This window comes from Rhincodon typus, chromosome 15 (genome assembly GCF_021869965.1).
Source record: "Rhincodon typus isolate 14 chromosome 15, sRhiTyp1.1, whole genome shotgun sequence".
NCBI lineage: Eukaryota > Metazoa > Chordata > Chondrichthyes > Orectolobiformes > Rhincodontidae > Rhincodon > Rhincodon typus.
This window is the reverse complement of record NC_063346.1, coordinates 11064884-11082967: the sequence shown is the minus strand read 5'-3', so window position 1 is coordinate 11082967 and position 18084 is coordinate 11064884.

Here is an 18084-nt window from a genome sequence, read left to right as displayed (position 1 = left end):
TAGGTCAGTCCAGGGAGGATGGACAGGTCAAGGGGGCAGGATGAGGCCTGTCCGTCCTCCCTGGACTGACCTATCTCCTCCCTACCTCCCCACCGACACTCACCTTTACTGGCTCCATCCCCGCCTCTTTGACCGGTCTGTCTCCTCCCCACCTATCTTCTCCTCTATCCATCTTCTATCCGCGTCCCCCTCTCTCCCTATTTATTTCAGAACCCCCTTCCCCTCCCGCATTTCTGAAGAAGGGTCTAGGCCCGAAACGTCAGCCTTCCTGCTCCTCTGATGCTGCTTGGCCTGCTGTGTTCATCCAGCTTTGCACCTTGTTACCTGAGATTTGGATGAGTTCAGGTTTATGGAGGGTGAAGGTAGTTCATGTAACTCATCTCAAACCTGAAAAAAATGTCACTTTAAACAAGTATTCCTTACAATTGTATTTTATTTTGTGTGTGTGTCTGTGTGTGTGCGCACGCGCGTGTGTGTGTGTATGTGTTTGTGTGTGTGTTATATCAGTAAAATGGCATTGTTAAAAGTAATAGGTAAAATTCATTCTGAGGCAGTAATTGTGTAACCTCATCAATGCAGCACAGTGAACTCATATGTTGCAAAGAAGGCAATATAACAAGGGCCTTGTAATTTTAAGGAAATGGTGCAGAGGAATTAAGAGCTTAATGGATATATTGTAAATGACACTGCATGAATTCAGAAGCCAAGATGCAAGAGTAAATTGTATCTTTATATTGCTTCACAACAAAGTCATTTTCTCATTGGCATATAGCCTGTTGTTCATTGTCTAAGTGGCCCATCTTTAAATTGTTGCTTATTTAAGTATAAAGTGCAAGCTGTGTCCTTGAAGGCAGGGTGAGTGTTCTAACTCCATTCTTTTCACATCTTCGTCAAGTGGAATATATAGTCAAGTACATGCACACCGCACTCAATAACTAGTTACAGCCATGTCACCGAGTGACCTGAGCAGTGCACCTTTGCTGACATTGATCCATTGCAGGCACAAAGTGAATATCAGCAGCTCTGAAGGACAGCCCCTCCCGGGATCTCTGTAACAGTGTGTTATAAATACGTCGCTGAATGGAAGCAGCTTTATGGGTGCTTAAGGTGCTCAGAGCTGTTATACCACCTCCCCTTCCAATTTCAACATGCTATTCAGTGCCCACAGACTCCGATGTTAACCCACAAGCATGATGCTCACACCTAGAATATTGTACGCAGTTTTGGTCTCCTTTTCTCAGGAAGGATGCTCTTGCTCTCGAGGGAGTGCAGTGAAAGTTTACCAGGCTGATTCCAGGGATTGCAGGGCTGACGTTTGAGGAGAGATTGACTAGGTCACGATTGTTTTTGCTGGAGTTCAGACAAATGAGGGAGAATCTCATAGAAATTTATAAAATTCTAACAGGACTGGACCGGGTAGATGCAGGGAGGATGTTCCCGATGGTGGGTGCGTCCAGAACCAGGGGTCACAGTACGAGGATTCAGGGTAGACAATTTAGGACGGAGATGAGGAGACATTTCTTCACCCAGAGCATGGTGAGCCTGTGGAATTCATTATCACAGGAAGTAGTTGATGCCAAAACATTGAATGTATCAAGAGGCGACTAGATAAAGCACCTGGGGCGAATGGGATCAAAGGTTATGGGGAGAAAGCAGGATTAGGCTATTGAGTTAGACGATGAACCGTGATCATGATGAATGGCAGAACAGGCTCGAAGGTTCAAATGGCCTCCCCCTGCTCCTATCTTCTACGTTTCTATGTCTTTATGCTTCTATCAGCAGGTGGAGGCCAGACTTCATTGAGCCAGCACTGTCACGCATGCTCACTAACTTTTAAGATAGAATTCCCATGTGGTGCTCCTTGAGGGAGAGATGCTGTTTCAGGCTAAGGTTCCCACAGATAAGGCATGAAGCAAGAGAAACCAACCTCAAAGGTACAGGATCCCACAGTGTGCCAGAGTGTTCTTAGCTGTAGGACAAACATTGAGCTGCTGCATGTGTCTCCCCGCGAGAGAGATTGGAAATATGGAAGGCAGTTCACAAAGAAGGAGGTTGTCCTTAAGACAGAACTGAGGAGAAATGCTTTCTCCCTGATGTTACTGAGTCTTTGGCATTCTCTTCCCTCCCAAGAATGGCAGAAGTGAGGTTGTGTAAGACAGCAAGACCTAAGTCAAATGAGAGTAGGCAAAATGCAGATTTGAGGCCACAGTCATGTTCCTCTTAAATGGCACAGCAGGGACTGTGCCTGGGTGGGATGCTCTGAAGGCTGGTATGGACTTGTTGGGCCAAAGGGCCTGTTTCCACACTGCAGGGATTCTATGAAAGACCTGAAGGAGCTAAATGGCATACTCCTGCTTCAATTCAAATGCTTAAGTTCTGTTAGCTATGCTGTCAGTACTAACCCACAGACAGGGTGCTCAATACGTGTGTGAATTCCAAAGACTCATTAACATCAGGGAGAAAGCATTTCTCCTCTGTTCTGTCTTAAGGGCAACCCCTTCTTTGTGAACTGCCTTCTGTAGTTCCAATCTCTCTCACAGGGAGACCCATGTAGCAGCTCAACATTCATCCTACAGTTAAGTGTACATGTGAATGTGAATATGCATGTAGGAATGTATACACATGTGTGCCTAGGATTGTGCAACTGCGTGTGCTAATATGTGCTTGTGATGGGTATGCATGTGTGAATTACATTCATACCTGAAAATACATTTGTATGGCTATCTGAGTGTGCATATGTGTATGCATTTGCAATTTTGTCTGGTATTGTTCTCTGCTTGTGAGGATTTATACAAATACATGCATGCACGTGTGTGTGTGTGCGCGTGTGTGTGTGTGTGTGCGCGCGCGCGTGTGTGTATGTGCGTGTGTGTGTGTTTGTGTGTGTGTGCGTGTGGGTGTGCGTGCATGTGCGTGTGTGTGCGTGTTTGTGTGTGAGTGTGTGTGTGCGCGTGTGGGTGTGCGTGTGTGTGTGTGTGTGTGTGCGTGTTTGTGTGTGCGTGTGTGTGTGCGCGTGTGGGTGTGCGTGTGTGTGTGTGTGTGCATGTGTGTGTGTGCGTGTGCGTGTGTGTGTGTGCGTGTGCGTGTGTGTGTGTGCGTGTGTGTGTGTGGGTGTGTGTGCGTGTGGGTGTGCATGTGCGTGTGTGCGTGTGTGTGTGTGCGTGTGTGTGTGCGCGTGTGGGGGTGTGTGTGTGTGTGCGTGTGCGTGTGTGTGTGCGTGTGTGTGTGAGTGTGCGTGTGTGTGTGTGTGCGTGCGTGTGTGAGTGTGTGTGTATGTGTATGTGTGTGTGTGTGTGTGCATTTGTGTGTGGTGTGCTGATGTGCACGAAGATTTAATGGAGATAACTGTGATCCCGTCCAGTAGCTAGACAACCAGTGGAAGCCTTGCTTCACCTCCATTCGGGAAAGCCAACGACGTGAGCTGGAGATGCCAGGCCATCTCTCAGATGAAGGACCCTGGAACCAATGACTCTATAATTCTGTCATTGCCACTGGGAAGTGGAAGCTGCTGCTAGTGCACCAAAACCCTAAGCCCTGGGATCATCGCTGGATGCCAGGTCTCGGATAAAGAATGCCCCAGGTGAGAGATGACCCAGGTGAGAGATGGCCCAGGTGAGAGATGACCCAGGTGAGCAATGGCCCAGGTGAGAGATGGCCCAGGTGAGTGATGGCCCAGGTGAGCGATGGGCCAGGTGAGCGATGGCCCAGGTGAGTGATGACCCAGGTGAGAGATGGCCTAGGTGAGCGATGACTCAGGTGAGAGATGACCCAGGTGAGAGATGACCCAGGTGAGCGATGACCCAGGTGAGCGATGGCCCAGGTGAAAGATGACACAGGTGAGAGATGACCCAAGTGAGAGATGATCCAGGTGAGAGATGGCCCAGGTGAGAGATGACCCAGGTGAGCGATGGCCCAGGTGAGAGATGACACAGATGAGAGATGACCCAGGTGAGCGATGGCACAGGTGAGAGATGACACAGGTGAGAGATGACCCAGGTGAGAGATGGCCCAGGTGAGCGATGACACAGGTGAGAGATGACCCAGGTGAGGGATGACCCAGGTGAGAGATGGCCCAGGTGAGAGATGGCTCAGGTGAGCGATGACATAGGTGAGAAATGATCCAGGTGAGAGATGACACAGGTGAGAGATGACACAGGTGAGCAATGGCCCAGGTGAGAGATGGCCCAGGTGGAAGATACCATTAAACTTCCCTTGGGATGGGGAAACATTAAAATCCACCCTGTTTTGGTGAACAGTTATGTACATCTGTGCATGATTACCCTTTTAAAACTGAAGGGATGTAAATCTATGTCAATGTATACATGTGTGAATGGGTGAATATGTGCATGTGTGAATATGCATGCATGAATATTTGAATGTGTGCATGTGTGTATTACCTATAAGGAAAGGTTGGATAAACTTTGATTGTTTTCACTAGAGTGTTACAGGCTGAGGGGCATCCTGATAGAAGTATATAAAATTATGAGAGGCATTGATGGGGTGGATAGCCTGAGTCTTTTTCGCAGAGTGGAAATATCAAATACCATGGGGGATGGGCTTAAGATGGGAGGGAAATGTTTAAAGGAAATAAGCGAGGAAAAGCCAGAGGAGTTAGTAAAAGCAGAAGAGGCATTTAGGCAGACAGACAAACAGGCAGGGAACAGAAGAATATGGACCATGTGCAGGCTGATGAATTTAATTTAGAATGATATCATGGTCTACACAGACCTGGTGGGCCGACGGGCCTGTTCCTGTGCTGTACTGGTCTGTGTTCTGAGTGTGTACGTCATAGAGGCTTAGGGTCATACAGCATGGAAATAGGCCAGTCGGCCCACCCTATGTCTATTCCAATCAACAAACACCAAACTGCACTAATACCATTTACCTGCACTTGGTCCATACTGTGCCCCAGTATTTTAAATACTCATCCAGATGCTGGATGGGTGAATGTGTGAATGTCTACGTATGTTTGTGAAATACTAACCATTGATTCAACAAAAGTACCTACAGATGAAGACAAAGAAGCTGACATTATAATTCCTCCTATACATATCTGGGAAAGAGGAGTGCATTATAAATGAGGTCACAATGGAAGTCCACTATAATGCAAGCACTGGGATCATAAAGTGGAACCACGTTCTACCTCGCTCATGTTAATTAGGAAACTCCTATTTTACCCTATTTTAAAATTAAGATTTAAATCAAGATTCACCTCTTTTGGGAGGCTTGAGACCCCTGTGCTGTAAACAAATTCACAGCATATTGAATAACATCATAAAGGAGTTCCACTGCATGTTTTCAGAATTCAATGGCTTAGCATTGCAAGTTAACTCTTTTTTTTATATTTTCCATTTAAAACATCAATATCCAAGGTATTTTGTTGTTGGAAACATTCTACCTCTCATATTGACGATGTGGCAATGGGATGAGGTTTCTTCATACTTTGTGCCCCTTTGCACTACACTTGTGCTGGCTTCCTTGACTGTGAAGGCAGAGCAGGCCATATGCAAAATATGGCACGTCAGCTTTAGTTTGCAATGTTAGTTGGGTTCCCAATAGGAAAGTGTCTCAGAAGTTTTCAAAGTTTGCAATCAGCAATTATCAATTGACATCTTTTTCCCCTGTGGTATAAATTGTTACAATGGGGGTTTAAAATTCGGCATCTTTGTTTTTGTGCTGATATGTGCAAGACAAAAAGCTTCAGTGACGTATTCCCCTCTTTTCAGCAATAAATCAACATTATCTCAGCCTTGGTAAGGCTGAACGTTTTAGGTGGGGCTTGGCTGCCATCTACTGGAGGCCACTGGCAGGTACGCAGCTTCTTTTGCAGGTTGTGAGCGAAGACCTTTGGGAAGGAGGAGAATCTGACGATTGGCGTCGGGCAGTACTCAGGAGGCTCAGTGACCAAAGAACATCATTGTGGGGCTGCAGGAATATCAGGAAGTTCCCCTCCAATTCTAGACACAATTAAATGACTTGAACGCCAAAAATACAGAAGTGTTCCAGATCAATTCAACTGCAATGGCATTAATTGGTGTTTCACCAAATTGGATGGGGGTGAAATAACATTTTCAATGAAGTACTGTGTGTCCACACTTAGTAAGATTTAAGGAAAATTTATTTATATACCACCTTGTGTGGCTCAATGCAGCAAATGTGCTCCACAATCAATGAAGTAATTTTGAAGTGAAAAATGCAAGTGTACTTTTTGAACCTGGTTTACCTCAGAACTCATGTTCCAAATCCAGAAACTCCTGGTCAGTCTGGTTCCATTATAATGTGGAAAAGTTACTGCCAATTTACACACAGCCATCACCAACATGAAGAAATATGATAATAACCAGATAATCTGTTTAAGATTTGGTTGAGGATTAAGTATAGATCGGGACACTAAAAGGAACTGCTTGACTCATTAAATATTGGCATGGTATCTTTTTAAATGAGCCAAACAGAGTAGATGAATTGTGATTATTTTACAAAAGAAAATTTTGAGCCTCATAAAACTGTGTCTCCTAAAATGTAGTATTCTCTCAGCCCAAGATTTCTCACCACCTTCTGGCTCAGAGACAAGAGTAAAACAGGTCTTTTCTTACCAGACCAAAGGTTTACTCATTATTAGAGAGAGAGATGACTGGTGGTGGTTTAACCTGATTGTCACCACACCACAGATGAGAGAAGGAGAGCCCTTAATGGTAACCTCAGCTAGTATGGGATTTGAACTCACACTGCTGGTATCACTATATCACAAACCAGCCATACAGCCAACTAAGTTAACCAACCTCAAAGAAGCAAGCGTCATTACTGAATTAAGTTTAACACTAATTTCATGTCTTACAGCAATCTTTACAATGCCACAAATTTCTCATTCGGTTGTAGAACAATCCACAAGCATAGGCATGTTTGTTACTTTAAGCACTTTTTGACTGAATTTTTTTCAGTCACTGATTTTATCAGAATTCAATGTTGCCTCAAATCGGAACAGTCTCATCCTGTCCATTAGCCTGGTTTGATTCTCTTTCACAGTAGAATCATTGCTGCCTCAGTCTGTGTTGATTTATCTAAGATTTTTGACATGATCTCTTGTTAAATCAATGTGGAAAATTCATGTGTACTTGGATCCATTGAACCTACTTTACTTCAGAAGTTATATCCCAAGTCCAGAAACTCCTGGTCAGTCCTGGTTTTGTGGAAAGATCAGGTCTGGGTTGCTGAGAGAAGGTAGACCACTTCCTTATTGGTGAATACCAACAACTCTTTATGAAGTACTAACTATACGTAAGAGATAGCAAGCGAGGAAATGTCTGAAACGCTACAGATTCAGGTCCAGTTTCATGTGATCCAGCATTATTATGACATAGCTACTAAGCACATACATAAGAAATTATTGTTAGATTAAAGATATAATTAACCCATTACTGCACAGTTTCATCCACTAAAACATTCATAGAAGCCAAAGCACCCAGAGATTGAAGTGAAAGGCACCATCATCCCAGAACATGAGCTGGGCAACTCTTTAAGGAGCTGGTTCAGGTGCTATTAGCCAAATGGCTTCCTTCTGTACTGTGATATTGTATGATTCTATGACCATGAGCTGATCTTTCATTAGAGAGAGACTACTAGTGGTGAGTTGAGGGTCACCACACCTCAGTTAAGGGTGAGATTGAGAAGGCGGGTCTTTCATGGTAACATATGCTGGCACTCTAGTAGAATGTTCTTGATGAGTAAAACAAAAGTCAGGGAGTTTCATTTTGGACAGCAGCTGAGGCAGTATTTAATGGATATCTCTCACACCAAATGGACTCCCACTGAGAGCCTTGCATCACCCTGGAGAAAACATTTGTATGAAATGTTTCTCGGAATTGCTCCGTCTCTCCAACGATGCTGTCAGATATCCTGAGTATAATCAACAGTTTCTATTTTTACTTCCGTAACAGTGTCTTTTGATTGTATTACGTGGTGTGGTAATACAGTCTGATTACTTAAGAACTTGGGATCTAAAGAGGAGGAAAGCTGGATTTGAGTTTCAGTTCTGTGAAGGTGTTTTTTTTTGTAAGGTTAGAGAGTATTTGTGTACAATGAGTTCAAAACAAAAACTCATGTGACTTTGGCTAAATGACCAGCCAATTACGTGAGGAGATAATTGTTAGGGCGCATGATGGTTTGCGTTTTATGACCCAGATAGGAGCCTGAAGCAAAGCCACATCGAAGAAGAGGCATATAATGGCAGAGGTGCTGTTGTTTAGCAATCTCCAAGCAGTGCAAGCTGCAGCAGAAATCCTGAGGCATTTTTTAAGTCAGTGAAAATAAAGCTCCAAAACAGAAAGATATATGGGTGTCAGAGAGGAAGAAATCCTACAAGACTGTTAAAGGCATGAATTTAGGAAACCTATGTTACATAATAGTGAGCTAAGTTAGGAGCTTGCTTAACAGTCTTCAGGAAAGACGTAAATTCAAAAAAATAGTGAAAATCTAGTAAAGACATTGATATTTGCTGAAAGTAAACTGATTACAGGATCGAGAAGCTTTATATTGGAGAATCTGTTGACGCTTCATTGAACGTTGAGACTCTTTCAGGACATTACTGGGATTAAAAAAAATGAACCTTATTGTAATTAGATTTTTCTAGTTTTCTTTTTCTTTTCTAGTGTACTTTAATTGGTGTTTTTCTTTTGTGCAATAAACTTTGATGTTCTTTTGCTAAAAGAATCTTGGTGGTCTATTGTGAATATGTTCAGTGACAGATATCCATGATAAATATAGAGAAAAAATAAAACTTATGGTCTATCAGGTCAGGTTTCACTCTGGGATCTTTCAAGTCCAGTATTATCGTCATGTGGAGGTGCCAGTGTTGGACTGGGGTGGACAAATTCCGAAATCACACAACACCAGGTTACAGTCCAACAGGTTTATTTGAAATCACAAGCTTTTGGAGAGCTGCTCCTATGTCAGGTGAGTATTACCATCAGCTGGTATCAAAAGAAATTGGGGCTGTTTATGAAACAAAAGTCTTTGACTTTAAAGGGGACCTGTGAGTCTTTAAAAATGGGTATTTTGAGTGACTGAGCATAGAAACAGGTGGATATATTGTGAAGTCAATTACACTTCTTGAAATTCTGAAAATGGCTTTAACATTCTAGGAAAGGAAGTTGTAATAGTGCATTATTCAAAATCTTTAACTAATGCAAAACTGAGTTAGCAACGATGTTAGATGCAAAATTATAAATGGGGCCTTGTGAGGCTGAGATGCCTGAAGTGATTACAAGCCATTAAAATGGGGGAAATCTGAAATTGATGTGTAACAGCTAAAATGAGCTAAGACTCAGTTGGGAATGGAAGAAATATCTTTGAATTGCAAGAATAAACGAAGAAAATCAAAATGAAAATAGAAAATCTTGAGCTGGCAAGAGGATGAAACATGAGATAAAAAGGAAAGACAGGAGAAATAAAATGAACGAGCAATTGAAAGGGAAATTGAATGAAAACAGCTTGAACTTCAAAGACAGAGTGAATTCAGACAATATGACTTGGCTAGAGAAAAACTTAGAGCAAAGGAAGAAACAAGAAATAACAGTTCAGTAACAATTTTGAATTCACTCAAGGACTGGATTTAATTAAAAGTCTTTGCTCAGTACATATATTTACAGAGGACAGAGTTGAAAGAGATTTCACCCCATTTGAAAAGATAGCTGCAAAATTGGATCTAATCGCTACAGAATGCCTTGATAGGTACCGTTAGAAATGTTTACACCCATCTCTTAAAAGATTAATGTGACTTATCCGGTATTACCATCAATTGGATTACAACAATTTATTAGTTCTGAAGAAGAGTCATACCAATTTGAAACATTAACTCTGTTTCTCTCTCCCCAGATGCTGCCAGATCTGCTGAGTTTCTTCAGCATTTTCAGTGTTTGTTTCAGATTTCCAGCATTTTGCCTTTATTCGTAACAATTTGTTCATAAATATGGATGTCACTGGCTGGACCAGCATTTATTGTCCATCCCTACTTGCTCTTTAGAAGGTGATAGTGAACTGCCTTCTTCAACCTTTGCAGTTCATTTGATGAAGATGCAACCACATGCTGTTAGGAAAGGAATTCCACAATTTTGACCCAGTGACAGTGAAGTAACAGTGACAGAGGTTGGGGAGCCCTTCTTGTAGATGGTGATGTTCCCATACATCTGCTGCTCGTATTCTTTCTTGATGGTAGAGGTCACTTATTAAGGGAGCCTTGGTGAGGTGCTGCAGTGCATCTTGTAGCTGGTACACACACTACTACAGTGTATTGGAGGTGGAGACAGTGAATGTTAAAGTGATGAATGGAGTGCCGATCTGCTTAGTCCTGGTTGGTGTCAAACTTTTTGAGTAATGTTGGAACTGTATGCATAGAAACATAGAATCACTGAAACCAGGAGAAAGAATTGGTCATTTAACCTTTTGAGTCTGCTCCATCATTCAAAATGATCATGCCTGATTCTCTTTTTTAATGGCATGTTTCTGCATTCTGCCCATATCACTCAACGCCTTTGATATCTAATCCAGGCAACTGGACAATACTCGGCCACGCTCCTGCCATATCTGACAAATGGTGAACAGGTTTTGAGGAATTAGGAGGATGTTGAAGGAATTAGTTTTTACTTACCTTTGACTTTGAAAAGATAGAATCATAGAATCCCTGCAGTACGGAACCAGGCCATTCAGCCCATCGAGTCCACACCACCCCTTCCGAAAAGCATGCCACCCAGACCCACCCCACTACCCTGTACCCTGCATTTCCCATGGTTAATCCAACTAGCCTCCGTATTCCTGGACAGTATGAACAATTTAGCATGGCCAATCCATCTAACCTGCACATCTTTGGACCACTATGAAAACTTCCCTTAATCTCCTTTACTCTAATGAGAACAGCCCCAGTTTTTCCAGTATTACCAGACAACTCAAGTTCCACATACTCTGATACCATTCTCATTTATCTCCTCTGTACCTTCTATAATGGTGCTAACATCCTTCCTACAGAGTGACCGGAGACAGACCATGGTACACCAAGTAGGGCCTAACAATTGTTTTTTAAAAGTTTAGTATAATGTTTATAAACTTACTGCAATATTTTGAAAAGTGTAATGCGTTCCTTCTGATATATACACCATGACTGTAATTCCATCTGCTGTTTCAGAGCACCTCTCACTGTCATCAAACAATGGTTTTAAAGGGAAATTGTGTGATCTGTGAAATTGAGTTTGCAATAAATTTCTCACCAGGACACGTTTAATGATTGCTGCACAACTGTAAGCCATGTTGCTGCTTTGTAGATACCCAGGAAGGGGGTTATCGAAAACAGGACAGCTGCAGTTTGATTCAACACTCTCTCCCCTCAAAGACACTTGTGAACAACCCAAGGTCAAAGCCCAATATCAAAATGTGTGATAATCTCATTTTTTCTTGTGTCTCCCATACTGTGCCCATAACAGGATTTCTATTGCTTTCCTTCAACAGAGATTTCCCATGTCCTCTTGGTGAAACTCATGACACCATTGACGTATTTCATGCAGGGACAATATTGAACAATCAGTGATGGGGAACCCTATATTTTGACGCCTCACCATTTACACTGTACAAAAGAATTCCTAGGCCCCAGGCAGAATAGACTTAACCCCCTCGAAAGATTATTCACTTATTTCAAATACCCCAAATATCAAAATAAAATTGCTAAATGAATAAAAACATGGCACCAGTTTACCATCTACATGATACACTCGTTTGGTTTCATGTTTAGATTTAAGAACATATCCAATAGGCTACAACGCGTATAAGATAAATCATTGGCAATCATCTCAGGGGTATTATGGCAATTTGGCTCTGATAGCACTTTTCAAAGGACAGCTATAACTGCAGATATGCCACAGGATTATTAATAGTTTCTCATGCAACTCAGATCATAATAGAACTGACCAAGGTCACAAAATTGCAAAATAAGTTCTTGTGAAGTCAAAATTGTATTTTTGACCTCTCTTCTTTCCTTCTGCTTCTCTCCTCTGTGCTTGCATTGAGCTAGTATTACGTTTCTGTCATACAGTTCCATTTCTTTCCCAACTTCATCTTCAGCATAATGACTGTGATCCCAAATAGGAGCTGGATTCACTTAGATACATTATAAACACATTCTACTTTGAGTTGGATACAACTTTAGATCTTAGAGGTGAAAAGTAAATGATCACACAATCAAAAATGATGGTTACGAGAAGCAGTGAAGAAAACTCAAAATTTCTACATTGCCTTTCATAACTTGGTATTTCCCAAAAAGTTCACTACTGTAATGTAAGACATAAGGCAGCAAATCTGTGCACAGCAAGATCCCACAAAAAAGCACTATGTTGATGATGATATGATGATAAGATAATATGTTTTCAGAAAAGTATAGAATGGTTACAGCCTATTGATCCTGTAAAGAAAAGCAAGTTAGCTAGTCCCACATTCCTGTCCTTTCCCTGTGCCCAGCAGTCCTTTCCTTCAGCTTTTATCCAAATCCCTTTTGACGTCTGCCTTCACAATACTGTCAAACACTGCATTCTAAATTGGAACCAATCCCTACTTGAAAAGGTTTTCCCTCATGCCACCTCTGCCTCTTCTACCAATCCCCTTCAATCAGTGGCCTCTCGTTCATGAAGCCTACTGTCAATGGAAACAATTTATCCCTGTCTATACTGTCCAATTATGATTTTGAATACCTCTGTTCAGATGTCATTCTTTTCTCTGAGGAGAACAGCCTCAGCTGCTCCAGTATATCCAACTAACTGAAATCCCTCATCTCTAGAACTATTCTAGAGAATCTGTAGATACCACTGTAAAGACATTATAGTTTTCCTGAAGTGTGGTTTCCAAGACTGGACACAATACTCCAGCTGAGACTAAATTAGTGTTTAGAAAGCTTTATCACAACCTAGCATTTTTTAAAGATCTATTTCTCTGTTTCTCTATAAAGCCCAGGACCCTATTTGCCTTTTTAATTCCTTTCCCAATTTACCAGGCTATTACCTTCAACCATATTTGCTCGTATACGCCTAGGTCCTTCTACTCCTGTACCCACATTAGAGGTATACATTTTATTTTGTACTGCCTTTTCTCATTCCTCCTATCAAATCTGTCACATTTCCCCGGCATGACATTCCATCTGCCATGTGCCCGCCCTTTTCACCAGCCATCAAAGTCTATCAACATCCTCCTTACAGTTTAGGAAATTTCCTTGTTTTGTGTCAAATGTAAATTTATGTATTGTGTCTTGCACATTCAAGCCCAGATCATTACTATATACAGGAAAAACTGTGGTCATATCACTGACCCCGGGAACCCCATCATAAATTGCCTTCAAGTCCAAATAAAAACCATTCTTTGCACATCCTGTTTCCTGACGCTCAACCAATTTCATATTTATGTTGCCACTGTTCATTTTTATTCCAGGGGCTTTAACTTCACTGCAAGTCTATTCTAGCATTTTATCAAACATTTTTTGAAAATTCATGTGTACTCATCCTTCTGTTACCTCGTCAAAGAACTCAATCAAATCAGTTAAATACTGTTTGACTTTAATAAACCTGGCATAATTTTCATTAATGAATAATTCTCACCCAAGTGGCTGTTAATTTTGTTCTAATGTTTATTGAAAGATAATTATTGGCCATCATATTGGGGAGAGTTCCCATGCACATCTTCAAAATAATGTCAAAGATATTTTAGGTCCAAATGGAAGGGTTGATGGAAACTTTGTTTAACATCTTATCCCATAGAAGAGTACGTTGTCAGTCTCTGTCTTGGCAGGTTCCTAGAGTGGGAATTAGCCCCATAACAATCTGATTCAGAGTGGAATGTGCTACCATGATTGAAATTGCGTTGGAAGAAATCAAAATACACTGTGGATTACATAAAGTGTCATGAATCTCTAGAAAAGACAGTTCAAAGAGAAAAAAATAGAAGTAGAAATTGCTAGTAAATTAATCAGGCAAAAGCTAAGTATTGCATGTCAATGTATTGGATGGGGCATGGAGAAATAGAAGAGTATATAAGATCTTTCTAACCATGGGTCTAGCTAAATGCATTTCAATTGTCTCTTACAATGAATCATATATTTGTATATAATCAAAAATTCTTACAATTCGGACTTTTCAGATCATCAATCCTCTGCCTGCTCATTGAACACTTTCCTAGTTTGGTTCTTCACCCAGCTTGCTTAACCCTTTTTCTCATGATCATATCCCATTGTCTTTTTGAAATCCTGTGGCATCTGATTCAATGCAGCACACTTTCCGAATCCCAACATCCATTTGTGTGAAGAAATAGCTCCTCTGTATCCCTTGCGACTACTTTCACTTCATGTCCTGCTTTGGTTCTATGGGCGTGATAGACCAATATTCATATTGATCCAACATTTCTGAATCTGGTGACAATGGGACAATGACCAGACAATCTCTTTCTCGTGATGCTGATTGAAGGATAGGGTCAAGTTCACTTTACCATTACTTGAAGCCTGATTAACTTTAGTTACTAACGCACCTATAGACAAAGTCATTCCATCCTACTTGCTTGATCAAAATCCTTCTTAATTTTGAAACTCTTCCACTTGGTCTCACAATGCAAACAATCTTTGAGCTATTTTGAACTACTTCCTTCAGCAATTGGGCATGTTTCACTTTAAGTTCTGCCCATTAGTTTAGGTTTCAATTCAAGCCGTTCATCCATAAAAAGGCTTGAGGCTTTTTATCACAAGATAGCTTAAGTTTCAAGCTAGCATTCTGAATCCGTGCTTTGACTTGGATTCAGGGGGAGCCACTCTTAGGCACTGGCACAGTTTCAAATATCTGGAATAGCACACTGTCAGGAACAGATTTAGTGTATGTACGAAGGAATTTCACAGGGACCAAAAAAATAATTACCTACAGCTCACGTTTCACGTAATTAATATGATCTTAGTGTAAGAACAGAGCTCAACTTCTCAGTCTGCCAGTAAATATGTCAGAGTGGAGTGGAGAGCCATCAGACTCAGGCAGTCAGATGAGTCTGTATTCCATTAGATTGCTGTTCCATTATATTGTTTGCTGTCTATATTTTCTAGGCATCAATCTCGGATACAAGCACTATTGAAAATTATTATGCAAAAACGCTATCCAAGCTTTCAGTAAAGCACAGTTGTCACAATCCTCTGATGCATTAGCGGAAATTGAAATGGTCCAAAAACTGAAGTAAAATAGGAAAACATGGAGGTGGAGGGCAGAGGAGGAGAAAATTGGGTGTTGTTACTGCCATTAATCACTACCCCAGTGAGAAAATATATGACAGCATATATTTTGTGTGTGTGGACTGGCTCAGAGTTGATGATGTTGACCCATTGCCTACAAGTCAATACCTGCTCACACAAATTGTCAAAATCCAACTGGAAGAATAGCTAAATAAAAACTGAAAGAACTGCGGCCACTGTAAATCAGGAGCAAAAACAAAGTTGCTGGAAAAGCTCAGCAGGTCTGGCAGCATCTGTGAAGGAAAAAACAGAGTTAACGTTTCGAATCTGGTGACCCTTCCTCAGAACTGGTTTTTTCCAGCGACTTTGTTTTTGCTGGAAGAATAGCTACTTGACCAAAAGTACTGAAGAGCTGTGCTCAGTAAACTGTACTTCTACCACAGAATGCTATTTGTGATTCATTCGGTAGCAGTATCATCCCTGAGGCAGGTTTAGGATTTGAGTCCCATTCCAGAAACTTGGCTGAAAATTTGCTCCACACCTGTGTAGCAAAATACTGCACTCTGAAGGTGCCAGTTTACACATGTCGTGTTAGACCTAGACCCTGTCAGCTCTTGCAGGTGGATGTAAAAGATTCCAAAACTCTGAAGAAGAGCAGGGTTGTCCTCCGCAGAGTGCTGGCCAATATGTATCCCTTAATCGACAATGTGAAAACAGATTATCTGCTCATTATCACATTGTTGTCTATGAGACTTTGCTCAATTTGGCTGTCACTTTTCATACAACATAATAGGAACATTTCTGCAGCTCTAGGATATCCTAATGTTGCTAAGAAATCATATTTAAATTAAAACTTTTCTTTCTTATAAGTTACCAACTAAAGAAAAGAAAGGACAAAAACAAATAGAAAAATATTTCTGAACAAGATCCATTAGTCTCCCTTCTCTGACATCTGAGAAAATCCAAAATGAAAGCAATTCAACATGCCTAGCCTCCTGGTAGATCACATCAGAAAATTGTGCATCCACAGTGAATAAGTTTCTGTCCATTAATGGCCTGAATATTCAAAATGTAATTCCTTGTGGGAACTGGCCACAAAGCTGGTCACAGTTTGGCATAGCAACATGGTGTTGCAATCTCAAGCAGAAGTTCTTCTTTGGCCTATTGGCCCTGGATGGGGAGGCAGAAATAATGCAAGATGACAAAGTTGGCAAAGATTACATGCTCAGAGTTAGTAAGAACTGCCGATGCTGGAGTCAGAGATACCAAAATGTGGAGCTGGAGGAACACAGCAGGCCAGGCAGCATGAGAGGAACAGGAAAGTTGACGCTTTGGGTCGGGGCCCTTCTACAGAAAATCTTCTAAGATTTTCAGAAAATTTTAAAATCAGAAAATTTTCTGAAGAGGTGTCCCGACCCGAAGTGTCAACTTTCCTGCTTCTCTTATGCTGCCTGGCCTGCTGTGTTCTTTCAGTTCCACAAAGAGTATATGTTCTTGTGTCCATATCGGATGTGCTCTGAAGTCAAATATATATATCAAGAAAACGATTGATGGATTCTTTATACTGACATTCACCTTGATGCTTGAAGTTCTTTGCTAAGGAAAATGTCTGCATCAATTGAATGGGTTGTGGCAATTCACTGCTTAGGCTTATACTCACGATAATAGATGTTACCTATTGTCAATTGTATGCTGCCATCTGAGAAGTTAATTATATCAGACAGGGAAACAGGTAGAGAAAGGATTATTGGGGAGAAAGAGATGGCAGTGGAAATGGGGTTGATTAGGAGGAGGGAGACCATAAGACATAGGAGCAGAAGTAGATCAAAGACCATCTGGTCTGCTCTGTTATTCAATGAGATCATGACTGTTCTGATAATCCTCAACTCCACTTTCCTGCCTTTATCCTATTACCCTTGATTCCCTTACTGATTAAAAATATGTTTATTTCAGCCTTGAATAAACTTAGACCCAGCCTCAACAGGCCTCTGCAGCAAAATATTCCACAGATTCAATACCCTCTGAGAGAAGAAATTCCTCCTCATCTTTGTCTTAAATGTGCAACCATGGAGAGAAAAGATTAAAAAGAAAGAATACTATTGATGAACAAAGCACAATTAGATCCAGATTTAACTGTTTCAGCATTTATTGAAATGTAGCTGTAGGCCTCAATCTCATTCATACACAGAACGTAGGCGTCACTGGCTAGGCTAGCATTTATTGCCCAGACAGGAATTAGAGTCAACCACATTGCTGCGGGGCTGGAGTCACAAGTAGGCCAGATCAGATTAGGATGGCAGTTTCCTTAAGGACACTGAAGAAACAGATGGCACTTTCCCCAACAATCAACAACAGTTTCAAGGTAATCATTGGACACTTCATATCAGATTTTTATTGATTTCAAATTCCACCATTTGTTCTGGTGGGATTCAAACCTGGGTCGTCAGAACAATACATGAGTCTCTAGATTCATGGTCTGGCAATAATATCATTATAACATTGCCTCTAACATAAGGAGGTAAGTAACTGAATGAATGAATGAATTCTACTGATACTCCTGACGCACAAGAAGAGGCACAATCTCAGGAGAGATTTCAGTGCGGTACAAACAGACATTTATACCTTTGGATGGGACCAGAAACCAAATCAGCTCTCTCTGGTGACTCTGAACGATCCTGTGGCAGTAATTTGACAAAGGCATTTACATAATGAAAACCTAATACATCACCCTTCCTGTCTGAGCCCAAAGCACAAGGTTTCTGTGTGGGACTGACTTATATTATCCTTTTCTGGAGCTAAAACTTGTACCAGTTTTTAGGATTTCTTAGGCTACTTCTGGAAAACTACATTTAGTTCTA